This window comes from Pleurodeles waltl, chromosome 5 (assembly GCF_031143425.1).
Source record: "Pleurodeles waltl isolate 20211129_DDA chromosome 5, aPleWal1.hap1.20221129, whole genome shotgun sequence".
NCBI lineage: Eukaryota > Metazoa > Chordata > Amphibia > Caudata > Salamandridae > Pleurodeles > Pleurodeles waltl.
In genome coordinates this window covers 1,373,863,251-1,373,876,232 of record NC_090444.1, presented here as the reverse complement: position 1 = coordinate 1,373,876,232, position 12,982 = coordinate 1,373,863,251, and the positions used below count along the sequence as shown (strand labels likewise).

Here is a 12,982-nt window from a genome sequence, read left to right as displayed (position 1 = left end):
TCCAAGTCTTGGTGTCCTGACGGCGTCTTCTCGCTCTCCGGTCCCTTAGCGTTTTCCTCGACCGAAAAGCTCGACAGGCCTCGCAGGTATCCTCTTTGTGTTCGGGAGACAAACACAAATTACACACCAAATGCTGATCTGTGTAAGGATACTTGTTGTGGCATTAGGGGCAGAAGCGGAATGGGGTCCGTTCCATTAGCCTTGAAGACGCACGTGGTCTGGCCGACCGGCCCCGCCGGGGAATCGAAACCCCGAAGGGCCACCAGAGCTCTTCAAAATTCGGTGTCGATCTAACCAGATACCGAGCGCAAACAATACCGTCGAATTTTCCGAGATTTAACTAACTTTCCGAACCGAAACACGGAGCGAAGAGGAACACGTCCGAACCCGATGGCGGAAAGAAAACAATCTAAGATGGAGTCGACGCCCATGCGCAATGGAGCCGAAAGGGGAGGAGTCCCTCGATCTTGTGACTCGAAAAGACTTCTTCGAAGAAAAACAACTTGTAACACTCCGAGCCCAACACTAGATGGCGGGATATGCACAGCATGTGTATCTGCAGCTACACATGCCATCGAACATATATATATATATATATATATACATAAATAAATTGAGGTATAAAAGTGGTGGTAAGTCTAAACAGGGCGGTGGGTGGATCGCATGTGAATCTATGAAAGCTATCAATACTGAAGAAGCATAGGGTACAGTATTGAACCTTTCATAGATTCACATGCTTGAATCGGAGTAGCTAGCAGTAAGTAAAGTATAAATGGTGGAGGGATAGGTGAAACCACTCTCCAAAGAGGTACTAAGGAAGCAAGATATCAACCACTGAGAAACAAACCCAATAGAGTAAACACTGGAGATACAAGCAGTAAGATTACACCCTTATACTTCTGCCTGATGTGAGGGCCAATAAAAGGGCGGTCTTACATGAGACTTACTTCATAGCTGCTTTATGGATCAGCCCAAATGGTTCTTTCAGATGCTGGGAAAGAACCATATTAAAATGCCAGACTATTGCAGGAGGTTTTATTGGTGGGAAGGACCTAAATAAGCCCTTCGTGAATTATTTCACAAGCCTACTGGACCACAGCGAGATTTCACTTGTTTTTCTCCTGAACCTGGAAATTGCTGCCAAATTCACTTTTATTGAAGAGTGTGCTAAGCCTGAATTCGCCACATGAAGTAGTTATGGCAATACCTGTTCTGGAGAAGAATGAAAAGGATACAGATAATTTTTCATATACTAGTAGCAAAATATCTTCCATTTTTTATTTGTCTTAATTGTAGAAAAAGCTTGTGACTGTTCCAGGATAGACTTGCATTCCACTGGTATATTTAAAGATCCAAAATCATTGTGGTGAGGTGCCATGGCGACGAATTGAGAGCTTTTATTGCTCATGGAAATCAGGCTCTCTATTGGCTGAAACTGCATAGGTGGTAGTACAAATAGGAGGAGCTCTGTGTACCAATACTGTCTCTGCCATGCAGTGGTTATAAAAATGAGATGGCCTTGTTCCCTGTCCATCTTGCGTATCACCCTGAGAATGAGAGGAAAGGCATAGGTGAATATTTCTGTCCACTGTATCCGAGAAGCATTCATCCCAAGACCCTCTCTGAGGGGATCTACTTGCAACCTTTCTGCATTTTTTGTTGAGCAGAGTCACAAGGAGATCCAGATATTGGGTACCCCATTTTTTGAAGATCTGAGACAACCTAACCTAGTGCATTTCCCATAAGTGATATTGATTCGTTGTTTTGCTTAAAGAGTCCACCCATTTGTTGTCTGGGACATGTTCGACTTGCAGCAAAATGCAGTGCATTAATAACCACTTCCAAATTCATTGGGCTTCAGAGGAGAGACTTTTTGATCTGGTTGGCAAAATAGAACATAGTGGCTGTATTGTCCGTTCTCAGCAGAACAGAGGAATTGTGAATTCTAGGCAAATAAGCTGAGGTACATTGGTTTCTCCTGTACGGACAATTTTCTGTGGATTTCCAAGCTCTTGAGGATGCCCTCCCCAACCTTCCAAGGAAGCGTCAGTTGTCGTTATGAAATTGGGTTCTGCAGCTTTGAACAAGAAACCTGGAGTGATTTTGTCTTTTCTTCCCAACCATGACAAATCTTGCTTCATCGTAGGGGTGATGTCATTCATGTCCTCGAACAAACCGTGAATCTGTATCCACAACACATCTAATTGCTCCTGCAATGGCCTCCTGTAGACAGCAGTTTGGAATTATTATAATGCACGAAGATAGCATCCCCAACATTGACTTCAACAATCTCACTGAAGTAGAATTTCTGAAAGGGAAGTAGCTCTCGCCATTATTTTGTGAACTCTCTCTGCGGTCGGGTATGCTTTGGCAACTTTTGTGTCCAGAACTGCCTTTAGAAAAAAACTGCGATTTTTTTATGCCGTTCGATTTAGCCCAAAAGACTTAAACAGGTGCCAACAGGCTAAGGTGGAGATTTTTTTGCAGAGAGGAAGGCTGATTCCTTGATCAACCGCACGCCCAGGTAGGGAAATACCTGGTGCCCATTTCTCCTTAAGAAAGCAGCCACTGGTGCCAGGCACGTAGTGAAAACCCTGGGAGCCGATCGTACGCCGAAGGGTAGGACACTGAACTGGTAGTGGCATTCTGCCACCTCGAACCTCAGATAAAGCCAATCTTTCACATAAATATGAAAATATGCGTTAAGGGATCGAAAGACGTCATGCAGTCCCCTTTGTTGAGCAGCAATAGAAATTCTTGCATAGACAAAATTCGGAAAGGTTGTTTCTTCATATGCTTGTTCAGCTGCCTGAGATCCATGACTTGCCTCCATTTCCCAAACTTTTTCTTGATGAGAAAGAAGTTTGAATAGAATCCTTTGCCGCGCTGCTGGAAAGGAACTTCCTCTATAGCTACCTTTGAGAGAAGAAGACATCTCTCTTGTTTTAAGGGAGTGAGATGTTGATGCAATTTCTCGGGAGGGGGATGACTAGGGGGCTTTTGAACAAATTCCAGTGTGACAATGATGAATTTTGTCTAACACCCATTAGTCAGAAAATATGCTCTCCCAGTGATCGTAAAAGACGAGAGATAGTGGCTCAACAGTTAGTGGTGGGGTTGCGAGGTGACTGGTGCCTGAAAAATGTCACTGTCTTCATGCAGCTTCATGGGCTTTTCCTCCAGCCGGGGACCATCTTTATGCTGGCTGTTTTAAGTATGTAAGGTTGGAATTCCTGCATGACTGTTGCCCAGTGTATTGAGGATGATGTCTTTGTTGTGTATATAACTATATCTGTAGGACTAATAGAAATGCCTTTGAGTAAATTGCCCTCTTCCTCCTCCATCAAAGGATTGAAAACACCTCTGCTGCAACGGTCTAAGGGAATGCGCCTTCTCAGTATCAGCTTTGAGGGCCTGAAGGGAGTCATCTACATTTTTACCAATTTTTCACCATCGAAGGGCATATCCAGAATCTTTGCTTGAAATTCAGGGTGGAAAGAGGTGGCTTTTAACCAGCCCTGCTGCCACCCACACTGCCACGCCTGCCATCTATAATTTCAGAGGATGACTAAGGGCCTTCCTGTTAAATCTTCTTTCACTTCTTTTTTCTTATCTTCCAGTAGAAAATCCAAGAAAATTGCTATAACAGACCACATTTGGCAGCTGTAGCAACCCAGAATGGCCAGTGTATTTGAGGCTCTGATGGAAGTAGATGCCATTGCTGCGAAAAGCTTGTCAATTTTATCAATCCTCCCGCCTTCCTTATCTGGTGGCATTGAAAAGGAGGCAGAAGGATTTCTGGAGTTTTCTTGTGCAGCTTGTGTAACTATTTAATCTGGGCGAGGACGTTGTATCAAACAGACCGGTGAAGAATCTGGTGCCTTATATTCCTTATGAAGCCGGGGAACAACAGCAATGACCAAAGCTGGGTTCTTCATCAGTTTACGGCCTTCTTCCCAAATACAGTTGTCAATGGGGGTAGATCTGATGGATTTTCTTGCGGAGTCCTTAAAATCATACAGAAGTATTCGGTTTGTTTCACTGGGAGAGGGAGAACAATAAATCGTGAAACCCGCCTATATCTTCAGGATAAGAACTTGCTGGTGATGGTGATAAAGGGCAACACAATCATGCCACTTGTGACTCGATGTAGCAGGGTCTCCTTCCTCAGGCTGATCATCTGGATTGCTCTCAATGTAAGAAAAAGGTTCCGAGGTATTTACATTCTTTAGGCTTGTACTGAGGACGTAAGAGTACAGACACTCCTAATGGAGATCTTCTAAGAAATGTCTTGGCTTTCTGCAAAACTTGCATGCCCAAAATAGCCTTTTCTTCATTCTCTCTGGCATGGTGTAAAAAATACTAAGTAAAACAGTACCTCTGGTCAGTAGCAGTCCAATGTTTCCTTGTTTGAGAGAAGAGAGGACGCAAAAGCTGCCAAATCTGTAGCAACTTAACAGAGCTCAGAAAGACCCTCTCACACACAATGCAGTTAGAAATTTGAGCTATAATGGTTCTACAGAGGAAAAGTGGTTCAGGGTCTTGTGTCTGATTGGCTGAAGTCTGGGTCTATTAAAACAATTGGTTAATGTCAATTACTTTATCTATGTCTTTTAGTGTGCCTTACAAAGTATTGCTCGTTTTCTAAATACTGTGAGGCTCCCACCAAGACAACAGAGAAGATTTAAGCATGTAAGTATCTGGAAGATTCGACACTGGAGAAGTCCACGTTGCTTCCTGACAGATGTCTAGGACAGGTACTTTGCAAGCTAACACAGAGGTTGCAGCCTTAGCTCTGACAGAATGATCTTGTAAACACTCAAGGGGTTACTTTGTGGCCCAGGTGCAACAGATTTTGATGCAGAACACTATCCATCGCAATATGGTCAGTTTCTGCATCACCTTTCCTTTTCTGGCTCCAACATACCCACAAAGAGCTGATCATCCACTCAGAACTCTTTTGTGCAATTAAGATAGGACAGCAAAATTCTTATGGGTACAGCGGATAGTCTCTCCTCTTCTTTAAAGGGGTGAGGCGCACCATAAAAGGTAGGCAGGGTGAAGGAGTGGCCTACCTGAAAGAGTTGTTGGAACCAAAAAGTCTTCTGCATGGTGAGAGACGTGTACCCCTGCCCGAGTGTCCAACTGCGTTATGGTCTGCATCCCTAATGCAGATTTCTTTCTCATATGCAAACACAGATCATGAATGTGCTCCATGACATAGGCATGTCTCAGGATTGTGGTCTTCTTGCAGCAGGAGGGGCGCCCAAAGGGCTAACATCATAGTGGTGGGAGGCTACTGACTTCACCAGGAGTTAACAGCAGTGGTGGGAGCATACCATGTAATAATCAGTAGTAGTTTTTCCCTTTGTCTTGGTCTAAGACCTAGAGGCTCACTCACCTTGTTCAAAATTCAGCTGATGTGTGTTAAACTCACTCCTGGCCTACATCAGGTTGATGATGAAGTGTGTGCATGATGAAGACATGCGCTGAGTGCATGTGTGTAGGAAGTTGGCTCTGTATATACTTATTTCAAAGTAAGAAATAGTGTGCACAGAGTCCAAGGGTTCCCCTTAGAGGTAAGATAGTGGCAAAAAGAGATTATTCCAATGCTCTTTTTTATGGTAGTGTGGTCGAGCAGTAGGCTTATCAGAGGGTAGTGTTAAGCATTTGTTGTACACACACAGGCAATAAATGAGGAACACGCGCTCAAAGACAATTCCAGGCCAATAGGTTTTTATATAGAAAAATCTATTTTCTTAGTTTATTTTAAGAACCACAGGTTAAAGATTTACAAACAATACTTTAAATGAAAGGTATTTCACTCAGGTATCTTAGGAACTTTGAATAATCACAATAGCATGTACAGTTTTGGCAAGAATGGCAATAAGGTATTTTAAAAGTGGACACAGTGCAAAAATCAACAGTTCCTGGGGGAGGTAAGTAAATGTTAAGTTCACAGGTAAGTAAAACACTTACAGGGTTCAGAGTTGGGTCCAAAATAGCCCACTGTTGGGGGTTCAAGGCAACCCCAAAGTTACCACACCAGCAGCTGAGGGCCGGTCAGGTGCAGAGGTCAAAGTGGTGCCCAAAACACATAGCCTTCAATGGAAATTGGGGTGCCCCGGTTCCAGTCTGCCAGCAGGTAAGTACCCGCGACTTCGGAGGGCAGACCGGGGGAGGTTTTGTAGGGCAATGGGGGGGGGGGGCCACAAGCAGGCACAGAAAGTACACCCTCAGCGACACAGGGGCGGCCGGGTGCAGAGTGCAAACAGGCGTCAGGTTTTCAATAGGAATCAATGGGGAGACCCGGGGGTCTCTTCAATGATGCAGGTAGGCACGGGGGATGGGTCCTCGGGGTAACCACCACCTGGGCTAGGTAGAGGGTCGCCCCTGCACTGGAGTTCGGTTCGTTCTGGTCCTGAGGGCTACGGGTGCAGTCTGTTTTCCAGGAGTCGGGTTCCTTGAAACAGGCAGTCGCGGTCAGGGGGAGCCTCTGGATTTGTTCTGCAGGCATCGCTGTGGGGGCTCAGGGGGGTCAAATCTGGCTACTCACGGGCTCGCAGTCGCCGGGGAGTCCTCCCTGTAGAGTTAGTTTTCCGCAGGTCGAGCCGGGGGCGTCGGGTGCAGAGTGGAAAGTCTTGCTTCCGCGGGACACGTGTGGTCTTTAAAAGTTGCTTCTTTGTTGCAAAGTTGTGCGTTTGTTGAACAGGGCCGCTGTCCTCAGGAGTTTCTTGGTCCTTTTTAGATGCAGGGTAGTCCTCTGAGGCTTTAGAGGTTACTGGACCCTGTGGGATGCGTCGCTGTTGCAGTTTTCTTGAAGTGGGGAGACAGGGCGGTAGGGCTGGGGCTCACTTCTAGGTGTTACAGTTCCTGCAGGGGGGTGGTGTGAAGCACCTCCACCGAGAGCAGGCTTTTGTTTCTGTCCTCCGAGAGCACAAAGGCCCTCACCACATGGGGTCAGAAACTCGTCTCTCAGCAGCAGGCTGGCACAGACCAGTCAGTCCTGCACTGAACAATTGGGTAAAATACAGGGGGCATCTCTAAAAAAAAAAAAAACTCTGTGTGCATTGTTTTAATAAATCCAACACTGGCATCAGTGTGGGTTTATTATTCTGAGAAGTTTGATACCAAACTTCCCAGTATTCAGTGTAGCCATTATGGAGCTGTGGAGTTCGTTTTTGACAAACTCCCAGACCATATACTTAATATGGCCAGAACTGTACTTATGATGTCTAAGAATAGACAGACACTGTAGGGGCATATTTCTCATGCAGCTATGCCCTCACCTGTGGTATAGTGCACCCTGCCTTGGGGCTGTAAGGCCTGCTAGAGGGGTGACTTACCTATGCCACAGGCAGTATTTTGTGTGCATGGCATCCTGAGGGGGATGCCATGTCGACTTTGCCTTTTTCTTTCCACCAACACACACAATCTGCAATGGCAGTGTGCATGTGTTAGGTGAGGGGTCCCTTAGGGTGGCACAACATACGCTGCAGCCATTAGGGACCTTCCCTGGTCACAGGGCCCTTGGTATCACTGGTACCTTTTACAAGGGACTTAGCTGTGTGCCAGGGATGTGCCAATTGTGGAAACAATGGTACATTTTAGGTGAAAGAACACTGGTGCTGGGGCCTGGTTAGCAGGGTCCCAGCACAGATCTCAGTCAAGTCAGCATCAGTATCAGGCAAAATGTGGGGGGTAACTGCAACAGGGAGCCATTTCCTTACAATGTGTACTCGCAAGAGATATGCTACACATAATAAAGTGTGGTGCAGTGCACACAAGGTAAATGTGTGTGCGCTGACACGTACTTTTAAAATAACACTCTGGTGCAGTATAGAGAGACTGCAGTACCGAACAGTGTGCGCAGACAGTGTGAGTGTTGTATGTGGGAATGTTGGTGATAGCATGGTACGAGGACAACAGTACCAGACAGCTTTGTGCGCTCTGAATGTACACCAAGTGCAGAAGTGCCTGCACTGGTGCACAACATGGAGGACCTTGGGTTTCATTTTGGATGCCCAGGCCTGCCTTGTGAAAACATGAGGCGCAGAGGACTCCAGACAGATTTGTATACTGCTACATTTCTGGAATCTGGATTGGACAAGCACTGAATGATGGAAGAGTCAGGCTCTCCCTGTGCATTACAAAGGGCTCTTTGATTCAGTGACAGATCATAAGGAAAGGGGCCTGGACACATCAGGAAGAGGGAGGTGGGGCTGATAAGAAAATCATAAAGAGTAGGGATGTGGCCCTAAGATAAACCTTTCGATGCACATATCACTGTGGCTGACATCTAGGGTGAACTCTGGCCACTCCCATGAATCTTGTTGTGGATTAATCAGCTTTGGAGTCCTGCTTGCTGCGACAGAACCTTCAGGAGGAAGACAGAAGGGAACAGATGCCCATTTTAGAGAAGCAGAACCTCAACATAAAACTTCAAAGACTCAGACACTAAATTACATTTTATGTCTGGAAAAGAACTATACGAAGGGGAGGCTGAGAACCCAAACTCTGTCATTTGCAGAGCAGCCAGCCGGGCTGTGCGAGAAGGGTAAGCTCTGCAAGACTTCTGCCTGTGACCAGGGCTGGGGGACCAGCCTGCTAGTCTCCATTCTGGGTGAGGGGACATAGCTCAGGGAAGCCAAGATCATCTGCCCTGAAGCACGAGTGCCTGCCTGCTCACCAAGACCGGTGTGCCCGTGAGGAAGAGGAGAACTTTGGAGGGACTGAGGTCCTGAAAGGAGCCCTGGTGAGAGGGGACTCTGTGCAAGGAGTGAGGAATCCAGCCGAGGACCGATCAGGCCACAGCCTGTGTGCTGGACGTTATTGGCGACCTCGTATGTCAGGACCGGCCACAGCTGATTGCCGAAAGCCTGTGGCGGGAGCAACCGGTCTCAGCACCGATCGGACTGCAGCCCGTGTGCTACAATGTTTTGGTGACCCCATTTGTCAGGAGGGGCTGCTGTTGTGTGGGTCAACCCTGTGGCGGTAGGAAACCGTCCCTGCATCGATATGGCCATTTCTCATGTGCTGGAGTGGCTTGGTTACCCCGTATGCCAGGAGGGGCTGTCTTGACCATCTACGTTAGGCTAGCGTGACCTGAATGTGAAGGCCTCAGTGGCAATGTCATATGCCAGGCGGGGGGGCCCAAAGAGAAGCTCAAGCAGAGAGGTCCAGGTCGTCACCCAGGACGAGGAACTGTTGTGACCAAGGTGGGATACAACCGTATCTTGTGGACTGCCCCAAATGAACTCTAACAGAGCAACTGGAGAAAAGACTTACTGCATGACCACTGGTGCCGACGCATCTTGCCTGTCTGAAATCCGAGGGTCACATGGCTCAGGGAAGAGAGCCAGCACCTGCCAAGTGATGCCACATGCGACAGTTAGCACCCCGACTCTTACGATCCAGAACAGGACCGCGCCACATAGTTGCAGGGTACTTTGCCACCGGAGTGGGTAAGCTGAGAACTGGGCTTTTGGGGCCCCAGAGGACATACCACCATTGGTGCTGCTAATCCCTAAACTCTAAATACTGAACTAACTTCCAGAGTCCGAAGGAGGAACTCTTGGGTACGGTCTATTAGTTTACATTCCCTGGATGCAGCATTGAGTGAATGAGAAATAACAACCTTGTTGTACTAGAGGGGGAGGAAAGGGAATGGCCTAACAACTACCAGAGTCCTGACCACAAGGGGATTGTTATTGCTTTTTGAATGTCTTTTACCTTGCATGTGTAGAGGTGGAATTAAAGTTTTTATTTTTCATACGAAAATAAGTATTTGACTGGATATTTATTTACTGCTTGCACATTCATTTATGAATTGTGTTCACTGGTCTGTTGCTACACTTCCTCTCCAATGGAGCCTTGACTGCTTGATCTAAGCTATCCAACTGCGTCAGGTGCAGAAGGGTGTGCTTGACCCAGTTGAGAAGAATCCATAGTAGGGTAGGTCCCTGGACATCCGGAGTAGAAGGCCTCAGCCACCTCGATTGGGCCCAGCATCTCCTGCATGGCCCCTGGCCCTCTGAACAGGGTTCTAACAAAAGAAGCCAACTTTAGTAGGAAGAAGGCTCTCTTGCAAAGAACCAGCCAGGCTGGGTGAATGGTAAGGTACTGAGTTTGAGATGAAAGCTGCTAGCTCACTGACCCTCCAGGCAGATGTTATTGCCACTAGAAAGGCTGTTTTTTTTCAATAGTAAGGCGCAGATAGGGCAGTTGTATAATGGCTCAAAAGGAGCACAAATCAGAAACGTCAGGACTAAATTGAGGTCCCTACGAGGCATGATAAAGAAAGAAAGTTTTAACATGTGTTGGAGACATTTCAAAAACCTATGTACAAAGAACAGGGATGGCTGACCTGGCAATCGTAGAAATATCGATATGGCTGACAGTTCGCATATTAAAGGGCCCAAGGCCTAGCCCTGCTAGGATAGAGTAATAATAAACAAATAAAGCTGGAAAAGGAGTGCACATAGTAGGGTCAACTGTTTATCAGTACATAATGCCAAGAAGTTGCTCTAACGGCAGGTCTATACTGTCTTGGTGGAGTAACGGTGGGCTGTCAAAACAACATTGCAGACTTCGGGCAGATGGTTGAAAGCTGTCAACTATTGCTGCTTAATCTCCATGCATCAAGGGAAACCCTGTCAGGTTCAGAAGCAGAACCTGCCTTTTTACTGCAACAGAAGATCCTCCCACACTGGCAGCCTGATCGTAGGACAAATGTGCATGCTTAACAGCTCTGGATAGCAGACTCTCTGTGCCCAATGCACAGCCAAAAGAATGACTTGGGCCCTATCGTTCTTGAGAACTCTGGGCAAAAGTAGTAATGGTAGAAAGGTGCACAGGTGGCTTGGGGACTGACCAAACCACTGGCTACCTGTTCTGTGTGGTCTCTGGAACCTTTGTCCTTGGCCACGAAAAGGCTGGAAAGCCTGCTGGCCGTGGTGGCTGGGAGGGTAATGGTGTAGTTGGAGACCCCTTCCATGGCCATGAAAGGGGTAAAAGGCAGATTAGGGTTGACAAGGTGTTGTGGACAAGCCCAAGGAACTGGCCGAGCCCTGCTGTCATTGAGGAGCTATAGAGCTACATCTGTCTTGTCTCCACATAGGCGAAAGCATCAAAGAGCATGCACATTAGGGAAACCTGGACATACCCTAAAACGCCACATGTTCTCAGCCAGGCGTGGCGTTGCAAAACCCCAACCATAAAATCTCTTTGCCCAGGAAGTCAGTACTGTCAAGTCCACAGCGGATGTTGAACTTAGCCACATCCCTCCCATCGGCAACAGCTTGACAGAATATGGCCCGAACCTCCTCCAAGAACAAAGGCAGTAGTTTTGCAACCAAATCCCATAGTGTATGGGAATAACAGCTTAATAGGCATGCAGTGTTCACTGACCGCAGTGTCAGGCTGGTGGAAGAGAACAGTTTCTTAATTAAGGTGTCCAGCCTCTTGGATTCCCTATCTAGTGGCGTGGATGTAGAATGAGAGGACTTGGACCACCAAGCTGGGTAAGGAAACTGGGATGTCCAGGATTGGGGCGATGTGTTGGGCAATTATACTATACACTACACCTGTGCAGGGCTTAGACTAGACCCCAAGTAGGGCAATAGCATGTGCAATCTTCAACTCACTAGCCCCACCAAGTTCCTCATATCAGTTCTCCTGATCCTCAACTGGTTCATCTTCATACGGGTCCACAGACCCTTCCCAAATGTTTCCCCCACCGGGCCTAACCATCACATAAGGTAAGAGCACCACTCCAGAAAGAATGTCACTGGTCGGCTGCAAAACCACATCAGATGACGCCCATCCAGCTTTGTGTCAAGAGTTCGGAATAACAATGGAGACAGTGCCACCTTTAGGCGTTGGCAATGGAGCACATGCCCAGAAAGGTCTCGATTTCTCTGGTGGCTCCATTCCAGATCCAGTGAGGGATTCCAGGGGCCCAACTGGCAACGAATGAGGTGCATGGCCGCATAAGATTATTTTAGTTGGGCAGGGGTCACTCCAACGCCAGGTAAATCAGAGAAGCACAGAGCGTACCCAGGACAGGAGATGGAATGATAACGCTCCCTCAGATGACTTTGACAGATGTGGTGAAGTCGAATAGCGTTTGGACTTCTTAGACTTCCTGAGTTTGAGTGACTTTCCCAACTTCCCCAATGGCTCTGAATGCAACGATTAACGTCGGGAGGGGCTCTGCATACTGCCCCAGGACCTCTCACACAAATGGGACCTCAAACGTCACAGAACTGAGTGACATTGGCAAAGAGCTTGAGAGACTGCTTCCTCAGCACCTTGGGTTGCATGGGGCGGCAGTCCTCTCACACCTGACAGTCGCATCTCAGCTCCAAGCACCACAAACACACCAAGTCAGGGTCTGTCACCGATATTTGCATATGAGTGACCTTACATGGGTTGAATCCAGACTGTTTGTTTGGTGACATTCTCACACCAGGAGAAGACAATCTCTAAAAGAGTCGACAAAAACAGAAACAGACCAGTCAAAAAACAGCTGAGGCTTAGCTCAGGCCAGATCAGCACTATCTGGTGTGGAAAGAAAACAAAAAACTGACATCTGCACGCTGAGGTGGTGCCTATTTAGTTACCGTGCATGTCACTTCTGCCACACACACACACACAACGCACATGAAGCAGAGCCAAATGGCCCCACCTATCGGCACACAGGGGTACTGCGCGAAAATCTTACAGATCCAGTCTTACGCCTAAGGATATTTCTTAGGTAAGGAATCTGCGGCTTGAAGTCTATCAGATTGACAGTGACAATGAAGTCCACAAATGGTAAGCAATGAATGGGCTCAAAGCCCCTTGAAGTAATCACCTTTTGAGAGAGCACATGGTGCCGACGCAGGCAATACCTGTGTTATTCTACCTCATGTGCATTCATGAGTACCAAGAAATTAGACTTTGGTGGGTACAATTCTTAGGGCACCCAACCACCAGCACT

The 12,982-nt window shown here is 47.2% G+C and overlaps 1 protein-coding gene across 2 annotated transcripts in view; it reads right to left on the bottom strand.

The window, feature by feature from the left end:
• Positions 1-12,982, bottom strand: part of PHIP (pleckstrin homology domain interacting protein) — a 1,338,206-nt gene that overhangs the window by 1,275,830 nt on the left and 49,394 nt on the right. The window lies entirely within an intron of this gene.